The sequence below is a fragment of the Dromaius novaehollandiae genome, chromosome 5 (genome assembly GCF_036370855.1).
Source record: "Dromaius novaehollandiae isolate bDroNov1 chromosome 5, bDroNov1.hap1, whole genome shotgun sequence".
NCBI lineage: Eukaryota > Metazoa > Chordata > Aves > Casuariiformes > Dromaiidae > Dromaius > Dromaius novaehollandiae.
Genome location: NC_088102.1, coordinates 46,107,135 through 46,125,570, shown reverse-complemented (window position 1 = coordinate 46,125,570; position 18,436 = coordinate 46,107,135). Strand labels below are relative to the sequence as shown.

The 18,436-nt window shown below is 41.0% G+C and overlaps 1 protein-coding gene and 1 long non-coding RNA gene across 5 annotated transcripts in view; both read right to left on the bottom strand.

Moving 5' to 3' along the window:
* Nucleotides 1–8,234, bottom strand: part of FUT8 (fucosyltransferase 8) — a 125,110-nt gene extending 116,876 nt beyond the window's left edge. For 3 of the 4 annotated variants that reach the window (XM_064512735.1, XM_064512734.1, XM_064512736.1), the window contains exon 1: nucleotides 7,959–8,234. The gene's annotated coding sequence lies outside the window, so the exon portion shown is untranslated. Of the gene's footprint in view, nucleotides 1–7,360; nucleotides 7,384–7,958 lie in introns of those variants that run through there. The other variant, XM_026093187.2, reaches the window with a different exon arrangement.
* A 746-nt stretch (nucleotides 8,235–8,980) lies between these two features.
* LOC112979211 (uncharacterized) lies at nucleotides 8,981–17,902 on the bottom strand. The gene is made up of 3 exons (XR_003258126.2): nucleotides 17,664–17,902; nucleotides 15,289–15,427; nucleotides 8,981–9,231 (listed from the first exon to the last, which is right to left on the bottom strand). It is a non-coding gene; the product is annotated as an uncharacterized LOC112979211 (long non-coding RNA).
* Nucleotides 17,903–18,436: the final 534 nt, after the last annotated feature.

Sequence of the window (18,436 nt, the reverse complement as noted above, 5' to 3'; positions counted from 1 at the left end):
CAGGCAGTGTTGATATCAAGTCCAGCATGGCCTCACTGAAGTTCAGAGACAACAAAAGTTGAAGAGAGAACGTCTAGCAGTCTGCCTCAACATCCAGAGCATTGAATAGGTCTAAAGGCCTCTGCAGTGAAGAAAAACCCCAAGGAGAATATCTTTTAATGCCAGCCATGTCCTAAACAGTGGGACATCTCAGGAGAAAGGTGTAATTTGTACTGTCCTAGCTGCTATAATTTGAAAAAACCCTGAGCAATGGTCAGATCAAAAAGTAGGATCTTGTATTGTTAAAAGAGTCACAAATTGTGAAACAGACTTATTTAATAAAACAGAAATGTAAAGAAAGGGATCCAGGAGTTTGTAAATTGTGAGCAAGTCTTTCCAAACCTTTTCAGAAGCTAAAGCAAACACCCATAGGAAAAGGAAGTGCAGAGACTATTTAAGCATACCAAGGCATGGCACAAATAGCATAAAGATGTTTGAGTGAAACAAAACCATGAGTTGGAGAAACAAAATGAATATATTGAAATATAAGAAAAAAGGAAAGAATCTCCTTCTGTGAATTCAAACAAGAGAGTTATCAGCACACTACAGATACTCAAATGGCAAAAACTTCAGTCTTAAATACACAAAAATCTAGTGTATGAATATACATACTGACTATCAAACAGAGAAAGTTGCTTAGTAAACACCCCAAAAGAGCCAAGACATCAGCTAAGTCTAGCATATCAGAAACCTGTATATATTTTTCAAGTATATTCCTTATTTTAGCATCACAGATAGAGGCAGGAAGCTAAAGACAGACAAAGGCTCCAGGCAATTTTAAAGAAAGCTCACATTTTTGAAACAGGTCATTTGCTTCTTGGTCAACAGAAACCTCGTTATGAACAAAGCACTTAAAGGAGAAATTTACTGTAATTGAATACACTGATAATTTAATGAATTCACTTAAGAAAATGTAAGTTTTACGAACTAGTCAGTAAACAGCATGTTAGATGAACACTTACTTTCATATTTATTATATATATATGTACACAAACTCCCTCTTAAAAAGAAATACAGCTTGAAAAATGTATTTGTACCCATATAGATCAGATTTATCATAAAAACACATGATTATGACACTGTGTAAGTTGTAACCAAATTATGGTGAAGTTTAACATAAGTAATTTAATAGACTAAATATGGATATTGGGAGGCTGCTGGAACAGAATTATTGTAGTTATTTTATTTAAAAAAAATTTTTGAAAGAGTGACGCTATGAAGAAAAGATTCTAACACAAGCAAGCCAGGATTAGCTTCCATAAGATACAGCAATATTCCACATGCTTCCAAAAACAGCCTTTATCTTGTAGAGTTAATAATGTCATGGTGACATTCATTGCTATTAACTGTCTCACAAAAGATGCTCTCTAATATTCCAAAAACTATAATGATATTCACTTTACCACGATAAAGTTATAAAGCAAACATATAATTAAACCACACTCCTAAGAAGCATTTACATTCAGAACTAATACTGCTATCAACTGTCTCACAAAAGATGCTCTCTAATATTCCAAAAACTATAATGATATTCACTTTACCACGATAAAGTTATAAAGCAAACATATAATTAAACCACACTCCTAAGAAGCATTTACATTCAGAACTAATACTGCTATCATAAAGCAATTGCATAGTACCAACATCACCAAATTCTAAAATGATCGATACTTAGTGTTACATTTTATTTTGAAAGAATTATACCTGAAAATAAAGTACATGCTATCCTTTATTATAATATCTAATATTGAAGGAACTAAGTAAAATGGTTGATTCACTGGAAGCTATGCTTTGCTACAGAAGTCACCGCATGTCTTAGGAAGGAACTACTGACTGGCAAATACAAATAAAGTGGCAAAAACTTCAGAAAAGGGTCATCTGAAGACTTTCTCAAGTAGCATCTTACACTAGAATAAAAACAAAAACATCCCCAGACATACATCTTGTGATTTGAAAACCTGAAGCCAGAAGTCTTCCAGAACAGTTAGTGGGCTCCTTTTATTTTAAGGTTACCTTCCTCCCTTTATTCCCTCCTCAGAAAAAGTAGCATGGAAGGGAAGCAGGGGAGAAAACAAGCGGAAAAATAATCATTTGATGGAACTAGCATACCAAGTGAGTATTTAGAAAAAAAAAAAAAATCAGAATTCACTGCAGCTGATTTAATAGATACTCGGAAAATCATCATCTCAAAATGATGCATTATGAGCTGCATTATATGAATTCACATACACATTATGACAAATGACCCAGTAACATCACCTGTCTCTAAAGCTGCCAGCTGCTTCCTTATAGAAGATTCATTTTTCCATTTCTTTTAAGTTGCCGAAGGCTTTCCAATATAAGCCATTCTGTGCCAGGTATTCATCTCAAAGCTGAACTACTTCAATGTTTTTATTTTATGCAACACATTCCTTTTTTCCCCCCTTTCCAAACAAAGCTATGGAAAAATATACTATTTGGCCCAATTACAGAAGGCAATCCTTTCTTTTAAAAGTTTGATCACCTGCATGCTTTAAGAAAATCTACATCTTCTGAGAGACAGTAAAATGCATATCCTGACACACAACTGGTGCTTTTAATCAAACTCACTGTTACTCTGTTGTTATTCAGTTTGTTTTCCTGCGTTACAGTTGAGTCACCGACACATTCTGTCTGCACTGAGTATGTCCCAGCCTAGGGCTTCTGGGAGCTCGGCAGCCGCAGCTGTAGTCTCACAGGATACTTCATATTGGAAGGGACTCAAGATGTCTGCAGTCCAACCTTCTGCTCAAAGCAAGATCAGCTATGAGGTCAGACCAGATTGCTGAGGGCTTTACCCAGTCAGGTCTTGAAAACCTCTAAGATGGAGATGGTACAACCTGTCTGGGCTACCTGTTCTACAGCCTGACTATCCTCACAGGGAAAAAGTTTTTCCTTATATCAGTCTGAACCTTCTTTGCTTCAATTTATGACCATTGTCTCTTGTCCTCCCATCGCACACCTCAATAAAAATCCTGGCTCCATCTTCCCAATGACCTCCTCATAGGTACTAGCAGGTGACTGTGGGGTGTGTTTTACCACCTCCTCCTACCCCCCGAAGCCTTCTCTTCTCCAGCTTAACAAGCCCAGCTCCCTGTTTAGTCAAGCTTATCTCTTGATACGCCTGCTTGTCTTCCTGAGTATCAAGATGGACCACTAGCACCTAAACTGTTTCTCAGTGACATCCTGCTGGGCCCAGCAAGCGTGGAGCAGTAAGCTATCCAGCTGAACAAGAGGCTGGAAAAGAGGGGGACCAAGAGGACTAGAATGGAGAAAGAGCTGCAATGTGGCAAAAGCTGATACTGAGGCAGTGAACAAAAATTCATTTTGGGATGCTGAACAAGTCTGAAATGAGTGAGAAGATTGGTAGGGAGGGAGACCAAATTCAGATGAGAGACCAGCTAGGCAGGAAGACTGGAATGAAATACGATACTAAAGTTAGATGACAAGTTCAGAAGACAGAACAGGAGCCAGTGAAAATGCAGAAGGTAGAGGAGACAGATCCTAGCCTTGATACTGGACTGGATGTCAAGTTGACAACAGGGGACAGAAGCCTGACACCAGCAAACAGGAGTAAAAATAGCTGAACAGGATTCAAAGACTAAAAGAACAACAGGAGAAGCAACGTATTAGTTAGAATCTCCTGCACAGCAGTCCTGGACTTCAGACAAGAAGCTCCATGGCATGAAGCAAACGTGGAGAACAGGACAGTGATAAAAATTTGAGAATGGGGAAGAAAAGATTGGGACAGAAAGACATTCAAGCAGATATCACAGAAAGGATAAGCAGGAAAAAAAAAAAAATCAATATCCACCAGAACATGCTCATTCCCTTAAATAAAACCTCAGATTGCAGAGTTCCACCACTACTTTGTTACCTTTAAGTAGCCAGGAAACCCATTCACAGAGCCTATCACCTGGACCACTGAAGAATAACAAATTACTGATATCACACTGTCAGCTCAAGTGGCAGAAGTCTGTATGGCAATTTAAAAATTTCAATCTTCCTAAAAACTTACATGGTATAACACAATCCCATATGATAGAGGGTTCCCTCCCCTCCACCAGGGAGGTTGCTTTTTTAATCTAGCAAGCTGAAAAAATTGTTTCTGTTCAAAAAAATCTTGATTTTTCACAGATGAGTATCAAAAACCTAACCCTAGGTAAAAGAAAGAAGAAAAAAATTATTTGATCATGTTCTGTGTCTCAGTCATGATTCAGTCCTAAATACACAATAATATACTATCTTCTGAAAGGACCATAGGGTTCAGTACACAAGTCTTGCTGTACAAAGAAAAGAGCTGTGTTTAAAAAAAACTTCTAAATAAAAACACTACGGTATGTGAGGACCTTGCCTTTTGTGCTGCAAACATTGGGAAGTGTGCAGGGATTACAGGAAAAGAAAGGGAATTAATATTGTCCTGGAAGATTAGATTTCTTCCTGTTCCTTGCAAGCAAATCATCTAAAGAAAATCACAAAAAAGCCTTTGAATGGGTGATCCATTCTTCATCAGACTATTGTATCTTAGGGTTAACTTTGCAGCAGATCTACGTATTCATACCTAGAGTCTAAATCAATAGAAATCATACTACAAATAAAGCAGTAAAGTCTTTCCTAGCATAAGCATCTATGGATTCCTGTTGAGGGATCCACAGAAAGGTAACAAAGACAAGCCACGTTATTTTTATTAGGTTATACAGGGAGACAGACCTTTATGACAAAACATTTAAGAGCATGCAAATCATAAAAACTCTGATAGTTTATTTTGAAAGCTTATGTGATAAAGGCCTCAAATTAGATATTAAAGAGGAGGGAACACGCCACAAATCTCCAGAGAGTTCTGTGAAAATATTACTAGGGAAAGATGCAAACACTAGAGACCAAACATAATGAAAGAGTGAAAGAGGAAATTAACAGGGTGCAGTGGGAACTGCATGTAGTAAATAGCAAGTGAGGCCACACATTATTTGACAGCAAGAAAAAAATTCAATATTGGTCATTAAGGGAGCACAATCTATGCCATTCTACGCTAAATACTGGACAAAACATTGCATGGAAAAGTGTAACATTTAACCATAAATTTACAGGCCAAATTACAATTTTACAAGCATCCCTAGTCCTGGCATTTCATAGGTATGAGAGTTTGATCTTGCACTTTCAAAGTTCTTTGAAGATAGTTTTTGTTACATAATAGCAAAACACATTATTTACCTAAAACACATCTACATCACTGTGCTTGCAGGTTATATACATATGATTGCATTAATATGCATCTTTTATACATAGCATGCATGCATCATTTACGGTTGTTTTCCTTATTGTATTAGAAGCATATTCTATGACCAAACAGCAAGCTTTTGAATGAGTCTAGAAAAATAATTGTCACATTTTGCTTTGACACTAGCTCCCCCTCCAGACCAGCCTAACATCATAGTAATTACTTTTTATTTTAAACTCTGACTACGCAACAAGATTTAAATATTCAAGTACAAATCTTGTTTCTTGCTTGAAATTTCAATGAACAGACTGATCAGATAATGTATACACAAAATTACTTTTATCATCTTTTACTATACAGAAATACCAAGACTATGAAAATCATTCAGTTTAAAACAGAACTAACAGATAAAGTAGTAATTGTATACAGCTACAGAGAACTGATCAAAAATGGAATTTTTCAGGTGAATCTTATGAGTCCGCAATATTTATCACATATAAAATTTCATTATACAAACAAGCCTCTGTGTTTGCAGTCCCAATACAGGGATGGAATCTGTGGTTTGTGTGTAGGGATGGAATATATGGTTTAGTGCTACCTTTGCTAGTTCATTTAATGTATACATTTGTTCTCAAGCAAGCATAGCTAACATTTTATTCTTGTTCTAATATTAATATCTTTCCAGTTGCCCAGCTAACATAATCTGGCAAGATTCTAAACAAACCAAGACACATGAGTAAAAGCAAAAGAAAGTTACAACTTCCAAGATGGCCCTCTACATTTCTCAGTTATCAAATATCTTGGCAGCTACATCCCTAATAGAGTGAATTTGCATGATTCAAAATTTCAGGTTGTGCTTCTTACTCCCCCCTCATTATTGAGCTGCTTGCTCAGAAAATATGAATAATTGATTACACTTTCAACACTGAAAGAAGATTGCTTCATTATGTGTTGTTGGGAAAATATGCAAACTTTGCAATATCCTACTTTACCAGCTTTAGATATATCTATGTACACACACATATATATGTGTGTGTGTGTGTGTGTACACATATACATATATAAAAAAATCTCCAGATGAAACCATAATGAGTATCAGTACAAGTCTGGTAGTACGCACACCTGAAATAACCAGAGAAAAAGATGTTACCAGAAATATACCAAAAATGTAGTCACCTATTTATAACTTCTAATAACTAGCTTTTCTTAATAACGTAAAGAATTGTCACAAAACCTTCTGTAAGACCATCCCAAGCACCAGCAAGGACTATGTTGGCCATTTGTTTGCTTTTGCAGTTTCTAAAGTTCTTAATAATTTACAGTGGAGAATGGCTTAAAAAAAAAAAAAACCAAAAAAAACCCAAAAAACTGAGTAATACTATAAAATCCAAAAACCTTTTCACGCCCAAACACTCTCTCTGAAGTACTCCATTAGCTTTCAGTTGGTGCCTAGAAACTAAGGCACTAAAACACTATTTCAGGGGAAAGGGAGTATGTGTATATGTGTGTGCATATATATACATACACACACACTCATATATACGTATGTCAGCATGTATATGTATATATACAATATATACACACACACACAAATTAAGTGCTAATGTAAGATATAGTGCAGACTGGAAGTGAAGACTTTGTTCTCAAACACATTACCATTTTCCACATCCATGTGCACATGGCAAGCTGACTGCATCATAGTGTGCATTGTGCACACAAGGACAGAGGCTGCCCTGAAGAACTTACAGTCTTTCAACAAGCAGTTTGTCACCCAGTCAGCGTCTGTGCCCATACGCTTTTCAGTACAACCTCGACCACGGCACGATATGACAAACACTACTGAATAAGAACATGCAGTGCGAGGATGCTTAGTCAAATAAGCAGCGCTCAACTTGCTCACCACTTGTGCCCTCTCCTCTCCTCTAGCCTGCTGGTCTGCTCTCCAGTCGTGAGCTCCTGCGAGCAGACGGTCGCAGCCTGGTCTGGAGAACACGCAGAGCGCGGGCGGCGGGCGCGCACACACGAGACCCACGCGCACGTTAAACAGAAACTTGACCAGAGGAAAATCGCTGATGTCTTTCTTACCAGTAACAGGATCCAAACCCAGAGCCGAAACGGGCCGAAAGAAGCGGCCCCCGCCCGCAGCCGGCGGCTGCACGCCCCGGCCGGGGCGAGCCCTTCCCCGGGCACTGCGGGAGCGCCGGGGCCGCCGCAAAGCCCCGCTCCCCCCGCGCCTCGGGGCCCGCGGAGGTCCCGGGACGCGGCAAGTCGGAGGCCGCCGGGAGCCCTGCGGCCGCGGCGCCCGAGACGGCGGCAGCCGCGCTCCCCCCGCCGCCGCGCCGGATGCCGGGCTCGCACCTCCCTCCCGGCCCGGCCCCGCCGCTGCCGGTGATGCCCCGCCGCCCGCAAGCCCCGGCCGCCCCCTCCCCGCAGGGCCGGGCCCCGCCGGCTCCGCGGCGGCTCGGGCCCCGCCAGCGCCCCTCGGGCGAGGGCAGCGCGCGGGGTCCCCGTTCCCCGCCCCCCACCTGGCGGCTGCTGCCGTTGCTGAGCAGCGCCGGAGCCGCAGCGGCGGCGGCGCCAGGCCCGGCGGAGGGATGGGCAGCGCCGGCGAAGCCGCCCGCTCTCGGCTCGGCTCCCGCTCGCCCGCCGCCGCGGCTCGCGCTCAGCCCCCGCATCCCCTTACCGAGAGCCGGCGCCGCTGGCGAGGCCCGCGCTGCCGCTGCCGAGGTGCCGGGCGCGGGGGCGCCGGGGAGAGCGGAGGGGCGGCGAGGGGAGGGAGGGACGGAGGGAGGGGAGGGGGCTCCGGGGCGCGCAGACGGAAGCAGGAACCCGCCGCCGCTTAACGGCGCCGCCGGCTGCCCGCGAGACGCTGACAGCGCGCGCCGAGGGCGGGGAGCGCGGCGCGCCGCTGACAGCGGGGAGCGGCGTCCGCCGGGCAGCGCGCGGCGGCGGCGACCGGCGGCGCCAGCGGCGGCGCGCGCGCCCCCGCGAGCGCACTAGGAAGAGGTCCGCAGCGGGCGCGCGCCTGCCGGGCCAAGGCAGCCTATGAGAGCGCGAGTCAGGCTCCTGATGCCGGTGGAGCGCGCTCGTCACGGAGCGCTGGACCGGGCGCTGCGCATGCGCCCCAGGGACCCCGCCACCACCCGCTCCCTCCCCCGCGCAGCGGCCGGCGCAGAGCTGCTACCCGGGCGACCCTGAGGAAGGGTGGGGCGGCATCCCGGCCCCGGTCCCGGCGGGCAGGGGCCGCCCGTGCGAGGAGCCAGCCCGCCCGCCGCGCCTCCTTCCCTCCGTGCCTCCGGGAGCGGGCCTGGCGACCGTTGGGCAGGGCCCGCGCCGCGGGGGCCCGGCCGTTAGCCCCGGCGGCGGCGCGTGAGGGGCAGCAGCGCAACCGCCGTTGCGGTGCTGCTTCTGCGAGGGGAATCGGGGAGCCCTCTCGCACTGCTCTTTAGGCCCTTCCCGAAGAGACCCGTTAAGGTCGCCGTCAACTAACAGAAGTGATGCTGTGTCCGGAGACGGGTCGGCTGCAGCCTCCCCTTGCCAATCAATGCGCGCTAAAAATATCGAGAAGCTCCCAGTCAGCATCCTGAACCTCCCCAGCTGCTGCTATCTGCAACAGGCAGATCCCAGCCTGCAGTGTTACTGTATCTTGCCCAAGAATAAGCTTGTCAGAGTTCATTTGATTATTTAAATTTAATTATCATTATATATAAATATAATTTATTTTAATATAATGATCCCTACAAAAGACAGTAATGATTCTCAAAGATATTATGATAACAGAGTGAAAGAAATGCTCTGAGTCTACAGGGCGTGAGCAGGACTTGATGGAGGCCCAGAGCTCTCTTCAAGCACCTTCCAAAGAGGTCCCAGGCAATTTCTGAGCAAGCCCCTAACTAGTCCAGCTGTGGCTTTGTGCACATGGCTTGCTCTGCTTCTGTGGTTTATCAAAACACTCCCTGAAAATGCACAGAAAGGCAGGTGAATTAAACTGCAGCCCAGACAGATGCAGGATTTCGGGGTGCTTAGTATGATTTAGTACTTAGTAAGCATTCACATGTGAAAAATGCATTTCAAGAGAGTTTGTAATGTGCACTGGAAATGTTTTCATGTTCTTGGCAAGAAATGAAATGGCTGGGATAGGAAGGTCCGTGTGAAGTGGGAACCGAAGTAGGACTATTGTTTCAGTGTTCCAGGATGCTGCATACTGTGTAAAAGCCAGAGCTAGCAGGGATGCATTTTTTAATAACTGTATCACACTGCTCCTGCCTTAGCACCCTTCCTGTTCTTAGAAGAGCTTTCTTGCGTATCAGTGCTCTGTCGTGTGTTTGTGCTTGTATTCTCTAGCTTGTTCCACAGGAGCCCTCATTTTTTCTTCCAAAACCAGTAAACATTCACAAATGTGCTTATAAAGTCTATGGAAGTGTGTCCTGTTTTCTCCTTTCGTCTTCATATGTTATGGGTCAGTTGCCTGCTAATACAGGGTTTGGGGCACAGCTGCTGCAGCAATTGTCTGGGGGACAAAGAGAAGAATTAAAAAATTCTGTGCCCGTAGCAACCTTCCAGAGAGGTCTGGAAATGCAAAATGATAAAAATATCTGTTTTCCGCTAAGTTTCAGTTCCTAACTGACGATGCCAAAGATCAGCTTAGAAACTGAAATAGTCAGTAGATTGCCAATGGCTGTGAAGTATTGAGTTGCTGCTGCTAACCCCTGTTACTGTGATAGTTATTACTATAATTACTAACAATTATATTGCAGTAATGCATACAAACTCAAGTCAAGGATTTGGATTCCCAAACCCATTGTGTTAGGTACAATGTTTATAGAGGTATAAGAACAAAACAATTGTTGCTTCAAAAGAGCTTAGAGAGGTTTTCCATCTTTGATGCAAATTCATCAGTGAACTACTAGACATGCATAGAAGAAAAACAAGACAAGCTAAACTATCATTAGTAACCTTAAACTTGCTATCCAACCATCCCTTAGTGGGGAAAAAAAAATCAGTGCCACAAATCAAAACCATTTGAAAGCCTAAATATATGCAGAAAGGCCAAAACTGCATGAAGTGCAGGTAAGGGAAGAAAGTTACATCAAGACGATCCAGAAACAGGCACAACTTTCCAAAGCACACGTTTAACTGCAGGTGGCCTTTGCCTTGGAGTATCTCACCTAAACTAAGATTCTGAAAGAAAAAAAAATTGTCCGGGGAGGCATCTGAAAGCTGAAGAGCTTCTTCTGATAGGTTTTCCCTGTCTAGTGGGAAAATACTGTTTTATACACCTAAGTAAATATGGCCACTAACCCACAAAATGTTAGGGTACGTTTAGCATGAGCACTTCTGAGATACAACGTCTGCAAACTGGCAGAAAGTCAGGGCTAAAATAAACAGGCTATTTCATTAATATGCCTGTGGTGATTTCAGTTGTGCTTACTATGGTGTGAAATGAAATGCATTTCAAATGATTGCTTAATGCAATAATGATACTACTGCTGGTTTATCTGCTTTCAAATCCATGATATTCTGTGCTATGGGCATATTATTTTAAACGAAAGAAAACCACATAGTATTGACCCTGTATTCAGTGGAAATACTGGTGGATGAGATGTGATCAGTCTGCACATAACTTGTGCAGTTAAGAATTACCTTTATTTGTATTCTAGGTCTAACCATGCTATAGCAGCTACTGCTGTAAGCATCATTTTTATTTTGAGGTGGTGGAATTGGTGACCTGGGTAGTGCTAAGCCACGGGAGAAGGAAAAGTAAATGAGCAGTGAGAGAGACGAAAAGCCAGTGAGGGAAGTGCTCTCACAGAGCTCTGTTTACCATTTTACAAATGCTAAATGCAGCAGGTATGTACATTTAGAAGAGTTTCCCAAACCAAATGAAAAGACCAATACCTAAATTCTTTTCACCACAGAACACTCATTATAAAGTGTAGAATCTCACTTGTGACTCCAGCAACTCCTTCATAGGGTGACCTAGGGTCACAGCCTTACTTTGCAGATGCTCAGATACCCTTGCTTGTCTCTGTGGTCATGCTTTCAGCACAGTCTTCCTCCTCATTAAGTTAATTGAAGCTGTTGGTGACAGGAATATTTAAAAAATTTGAGGTCTAGAGTTTCTCAAGTTCTCTGAGGACCGCATAGCCCTCAGAAACGAGGAGTACACATTTCTGAAGGCTCTATTTTAAGTGACTTGTCTGATGTCAATAAGTATCATAACCACAAAATCTTGCCACAGTTTCATTTACTTTGCAATCCTTCTTTATTCACATCTACTCTGTGCACTGAACAGAAATCTTTTTATGTGAAATTTTAATAAGAATTAAATGACATTCTCTCCTTAAGAGAATTCAGTAATGGTTATATCTGTGATTTTCAAATCTACAGCTAACACTTCAACTACTTGAGCTAAGGGGATCTCCAGTAACATTGGTAGGCTTTTGTTTCTGCACAGACCTGGTGGAACACTATGCCCTCTGCCCAATTTGCTAAATAGCATGGAAATTTTTTCAGTGTTGAGAATCCCTAATTGTATTCATGTCCTGGACAAAGCTGGTGATTAGGGAACTGGTTGTACAGATAAGCTAACTACACACACAGAATTTAGCACATTTACCCTTTTGAAAGTAAGGGTGGGCCAAATAATTGAGATGAGTCAATTGTAGGACAGAGCTGTAGTGTTTTCCCCTATCTGCCAAAATCATGCACAATGATCAAGTTTGTAAACTGGACAGAAATATCAAAATGGAAGACAAGACTGAAGTATAAACTTCTCTCTGCAAATCAGGCATCATCTGCTGAACAATGATATTGTTCCTATGGCTAATGAAGGTGTTGATACATGAAAGTGAGCAAGTGCTGGCTAAGCCACCTCAGTGGAACCATAAGAAGGACATCAGCAATACAAATTAAACCTATTAGCAAATTCAGGAACAAATCTAATAAAATATGCTGTGCATATGCAAGTCAGGGTTTTTATACATCGTAGACTCTGTCATAATCTAGGGAGATGTTTACAGGGGTCTCACTTGCTGAGCCCGTCCTCATGCAAAAAATTCAAACGGTTTACTCAAAGCTCCTGACTGCATAGACCTAAACCCAGAATATTAATTTCAGATCAAAGATGTAGGTGAAATTTAGGCAAAGGTGAGATCATAAAAAGCTAACCGTATATGTTTGTGAAGTCTGAAAGCCCTTAAGTTTTCATCACTTACGCTCCCTGCACATTTCCAGAAGTTTTTCAGTCTTTTCTAACTCATGCCTAATCCACACTGAGTTCCACGGACAGAGGAAGTTACAGCACACACACATGTAGGTTCTCCAGGCAACATCAAGACTGACTAATTTTATTACAGGATCAGTGGAAACATGTGCCATCTAATAGACCAGTGCTAAAGATGTAGGAGACTTGTCTTCAGTTTTCTCCCCTGTCATATACTGTGTATTGACTACAAATTAGTGCAGATCTCTTTAGGTACCTAGCTGTGATCATCTCAAAAGTTTTCTTTAACTTCTGAATAAAAAAACAATGGCTTCCTTAATGTTGTTAATACTCCTCCATTTCCCTTGTATCCACCCCAAACTCCCCCCACCCCCAACCAAATCTTTAGCCCAGTGGGGAAACTAAACAGTTACTAGTTTAGGAAAAGTTTAAGTAGCTGAGAATGGAAATTCACACTAGAACATAGGCTACTTTATTACTTTATCATGCTTATGATTAGGAAACAGACTATGTTAAAGATTTCTGCAGTTTTAAGGTGGGTGCACCTAGCCCCAGTTGTCCAGTATATGTTTTCTGGTGTCTAATCTCACAACCCTAGTAAGTTGCCATTGACACAGGCTCAAAATCTCTTGAAGTCAAGGCAATAAGTCTTTCCATTTGGCAAGAAGGCAGTAGCACTTCTACACAGCAGGTGGAATCTCAGCAGGGCAACTGTAGTTTCACTCTGATAACACATCCTGTCACCTGTCTCAGTAGTTACTCCGTGTGGTAACTTCAGTGCAAATGATATGTAAAGATGTTTTAACTTTGCCCCCAAAATACATGGAAGCATACTAGAGTCCACATTTCACCCTCCCAGGATACAAAATTCTGCTTTTGAGAACTGTTTTTATCTCTGTGCAATGTTAGTTGTCTCCAGTTTTTCACTAGCTTTGGCCCCTAGTGTCATAAAGGAGTGCTAATGGATACTACCAACTGCTATAAAAATACCTAATTTCTTAAAACCTAATCACTTTGAGTTGTATGATGACCTCAAAATCTTGCATTTAAAAATCAAGTTAAGTTTTTAGCTGTCACAGTGGTAGAAGTAAGCTTGAAAGGAAGAACCTTGTAAGCACAAAAGCTAAAAGGCATTTTAAAATGTACTTCCAGAATGGTTCAGGAGATTTACTAAGCATCAAGTTTTTTAGTTTAGGCATTTGTTTGGGGTTTTTTTGTTGTTGCCTTAGGATTTCTGAAGACTTTTTATTTACTACAGTATAACTGTACCTTGCAAATACTTCACTTACAAAGATGTCCAGTTCTACAGACGACACCAGAGTTAAATCATGCACTTCTCTGAATTCCTCCATATGCAGCTGGGAGTGCAGACTGGCTTACTGCACGCCAGCTACTCTATATAGATCTATTGCAGCACACCGTAAACTAGTAGAACTCAAGTATTGCCAAAAAACGTAACCACAAAACTAGAACAAGAGAAGGTTACAAGCTTTTTTTCTGTGCTGGCTACACTAAAGAACAACATAGTTTCTAGCATAATTTATCCAAGCCTTGTTTTCTCATGTAAAGTAGGAATAAGGCAGGGGCAAAAACCTACTTCCAACTCTAGATCCAAGGTAGTTTAGGAAATACATGTAGAAATTACATTTGAAAAAATGGAATGGGAGGCAGGGGGAACTGATGTTAACCTTTATCCATCCTAAATGAAGACTGTATATATCGAGAGAGGAGGAAGAACTGGGAAAGAATATACAGAGATCTAAATCAGTGCATTTATCAGTTCATTTAGAAGTCAACTTGTTATACTTAAGATATTGTTTCAGTCAGGTAAACCATATGTTTTTATCTGGAGAAATGCTACTAGAACATTAAAATTAAAGAAAAGATGTTACTAAGGTTAAAGGAAATTCAAGCTACAATCAGCAGGGAAATTACAGAAACTATCAATGTTAAAGGCAACTTTTTAAAAATGTTTAAGAATATTGACAATTGTTAACATAAAACTGGAGATTTTAATTCTAAAGAATGCTTTACGGAGTCCATCAAACAATTCTCTTCTAGCCCTCAGAATTTTTCCTGCTGCTTCCACAGGTTTAAAACCTGGCCTTGCACTTGTTGGACATAATTTCAAGTAATGGCAAAAAACGTTCATTAGTAATGTAAAAAAAATTTTTTTTTAACATTTTAGCTAAGAGTCACATCTATGTCCATCAAAGAATATCAGCACAACCAGTATTATTTATTTTTCAGGTACACATTTGGAAATGCCACTAGGTACAGCCAGTCACTGTAAGAGTAATAAAAGCTCCTCCTCTGTGGAAACACAAAAAACTTTTTTTGAATTACTGAGGAGTACTGCTGTTACAAGATAGAAGCTAGCGGCACTTCAGCATAACATACAGAAGTACTCGAAGCTGCAGAGCAACTCAACAAACTTTTGAGTCCCATTTATAAAAGCACTTTCAGTTTCCAGCTTAAAGCAGGTGAAACCATAATAAATATTGCACAAGGAATGTTTATCTGTATCCAAAGCATTTGAATAAAGTGTTTACATGAATCAGTGTAAACTTGTTCTTTCTTGACACTTTCACTTTTACAGTGCCTCACTTTGAATTCTGACTGGTTTTGATGTGGCATATAATTTTGCTTCTGATTACGCATTGGTGTTATAGCAAACAAAGACTTAAAGGTCAAAAGGAGCGAAGTGCAAATACTGTTAAAATGAGCTGGGCAGGTCACGTAATCAAAAAAAATCACATTGTGGATGCTCAATAAACATCAGAGATACCTGCAGTTATGTGGAAGTTACTGCTGTAGAGTGATATCTTTCCTGAGTGAACGAAGCAGAGGACAGCTTCTCTATCAGCATCAGCTTCCGTGCCTCAGCAGAACAGAGGTGATCAGTTCATAATATTGGAAAGACAGTACTGTAAATACAAAGGCAAAAGAAGCTTCTCTATATATATTTGCAAAATCCAGCTAGAAATAATAGAGCTATGTAAACATAATCATTTGCCCCTGTAGATGAGTAATTAAATACAAATTATCCAAAATGTGTGTTTTGGATCATTCAAAATTAGGCATAATAAAGGTGCTTCAAGATTAAAATTCAACAATACAACCTGCATTACAAGCAGGGCTGGCAACAGTGTAGACACTACCTCTTGAAGTCTGCCCAACACCTCCCATTTTAAGAACCTACTCCAGCTGCTTATAACAGAAATAGTTGGTTTCATTAACTACTAACCATTTCGACTGGCAATTTCAAAGCTCCATCCTTTTTCTTTAAAGTGTCTTAAGTTCTGGAGTAAGAATTTCAACTTTGTCAGGATTACTCCAGTGATAAGAAAGTGCCTTTAGTTTTTCCTTTAAAAATCTTCTTGTATTTAGCCAAGCTATTTTTATGAAGAGCAAGGGGAATATGTAATTTTTAAAATCAGATTTTTCACATTCTCAGAAGTATCATGTAAATAAATTACATTCTTCAGCAATGCTTTTGATAGATTGAATGCAACTGAATTTCCCAAAGTTGTCAACTATATTGCATATGATCTACTCCATATTTGAGTAAGACCTCATCTGAAGCTGAATTTCTGGGCTGAGTGTGTAAGGAGTATAAACGAAGGAAGTCTTCCCTCTCATATTTTTGATGCTTGCCCTACATGTTACTCCTGGAGAAGTTTACACATCCTTACAGACAAACTCATTATTTTTCCAGTCTAAAAGACTAGGAGAGGCAGCATTTCTAGCATTGATTAGTAATTACAAACATCTAAATATGTAAATAAGGTATTTCTAAGATGTTAATTGCTACAATATTTTAAAGTTTTCCTTGTTCAGCTTTATTTTTTAATAACTGATTGCATGACTCTCAAAAGAGTTCTAGTGTCTACTTTATTTGCAGAGTACATTAAGGCTGTATTAATTTTCTCCTCTGGACACTATTTCCCTTTACAAAATAGTGGTAATGTGTTTGCTCATCATCAACACATTTTTACAAGAAAATTTGCTAGCAGCTCCTGTTTTTGTCAACAGAGGGAAGGGGAAAGTTAAATTTATTTTTGAATGCTTAACTATGCAATTATGTTTTTCTATGTAGTTTTTGTGTTTTGTATATACCCACAGGCAAATAAACAAAGCTCTTGAATAGTCAGTATTTTTGTAAAACAGGTCCCCCTTTTTCTTTAAAAAAAATCTTGGCTCTAAGATTTGGGGTTTTTGCTAACTTCCAGTAATTTATTCCAGATTGATGGTTTGGCTTTGCATGAGACTGAACATTATAATTCCTACTTGTGAGTTTGCTTCCTGACTCAGACCAAGTTCTCCACCCTAAGAAATTCTGGTAAATATATTTATCATTTCTTTTAGGATTTTCAATCCTGGAACTTTACCACTCATGTTATCAGATAATTTCTAGGTATCCATGCCCATTGGAGAACAAGACCTTGTCGGAGAGCGTCATCTGTGTACGCACAGGGGTGGGGTGACTCCATTAGCTTTCCAAACAATGGATTTCCTGTGAAGGTAAACTTACACTCAAGAACAGCCTGCTCTATTTTACAACCTGAAACAGAAACGTGGGACAGGTTATCTGTGGCTTATAGGGAAAAAGTTATCACCTATCCAAACAAGGCCCCCAGCTGTCCTCTTTCCCAGCATTGTCTTGGCAAATGATTTATGCACATACTCTCAAAGGATGATCAGCTAATAGAAGGTTTGCAGGTGAAAGACTGTCTATAGCACTGGCCCAGCATGTCATATGAAGCTCTTTTGAGCTCTGCACACAAATACTTTTGGAAATCAAAATCAGACAAGACAAACACATTTAATTCAGTTAAACTTTCATTAAGCTCAATTATTTTATTTTGCTTTTGACTCATTTCTGTGCAATTATTATTACATCAGTAGCTACAGTTGAAATAGTTCTTAAATTTCCCACAGGCAATTCATTGTTATTACATCTACCAGTATTTGGCACAATAGAAGCACAGCAAATAAGTAAGCAAAATCAATTTATCAGTACCATTTACTTATCAGCCCATCCTAGAATCACACATCCTACATGTAACCTGAACGACCAGTTTTTCCTTCCATTACCAAGTACGTTAAGAAAACAGATCTACCTCCCAGCAAGAACCAGATAAACCAGGTAATGTATCCTACCTGCAAATTAAAGTTATATGCAGGGCCTTCAACTGAATTTCATTCCTGTTTCTAGCAACAACAGCACAAAGCAAAAAATGTGGCTAAAAAAAAAAACAAGTAAAAAGCATAACAGTGTATATCCTAAAATAAATAACCTCTCCACAATCATAAGGCATCTATCAGAAAAGAAACACAGCCTTCACTTCTACCAGCAGGAATTAGAGCAGGCCCTTCTTCTGCAATAATGAGCCAGCTCAGCAGCTGATCTTTCTGTCAGCTGTAGCCTGGCTTAAGGAGAGCACTTGATCTCTTTCTCCTCCTCCTCCTCCAAGAACCAGAGGGGAATTCCCAGCACTAATACATTTCCAGGTAATTGAGGTAAAACATCCACTTGCAACTCTGATAGACATATCCAGAACCTTCTTTCTTAATTATTATACTCCTTTATCCCTGGAAAAAACTCCAGCTCATTCAAAACATACCAGACTCTGCTGGGAACCGAAGGTTGTTATGGGCATGTCACTCTGGTCTGCCTCTCTGTGTTGGCTCCATGCCAAATGCCAAGGTTGTTCAAGGTTTTTTCTTCCAACATCCAGCATTCCCACTCCATAGGAGCTTCCTCTGCTCTGTTCCATGAGCTCCCATGGTGTCCTGCTGTAATCAAGAAACTGCCAGCCTGTGGGAGAAAAAAAGCTTTTGTCAGTGATGCTAAAGAACTCACTTCCACAAAAAAGGAGTTGCTGCACTGTTAGCAGTTTCCAGAACTGACAATCTACTTTCTTAATTTTCTC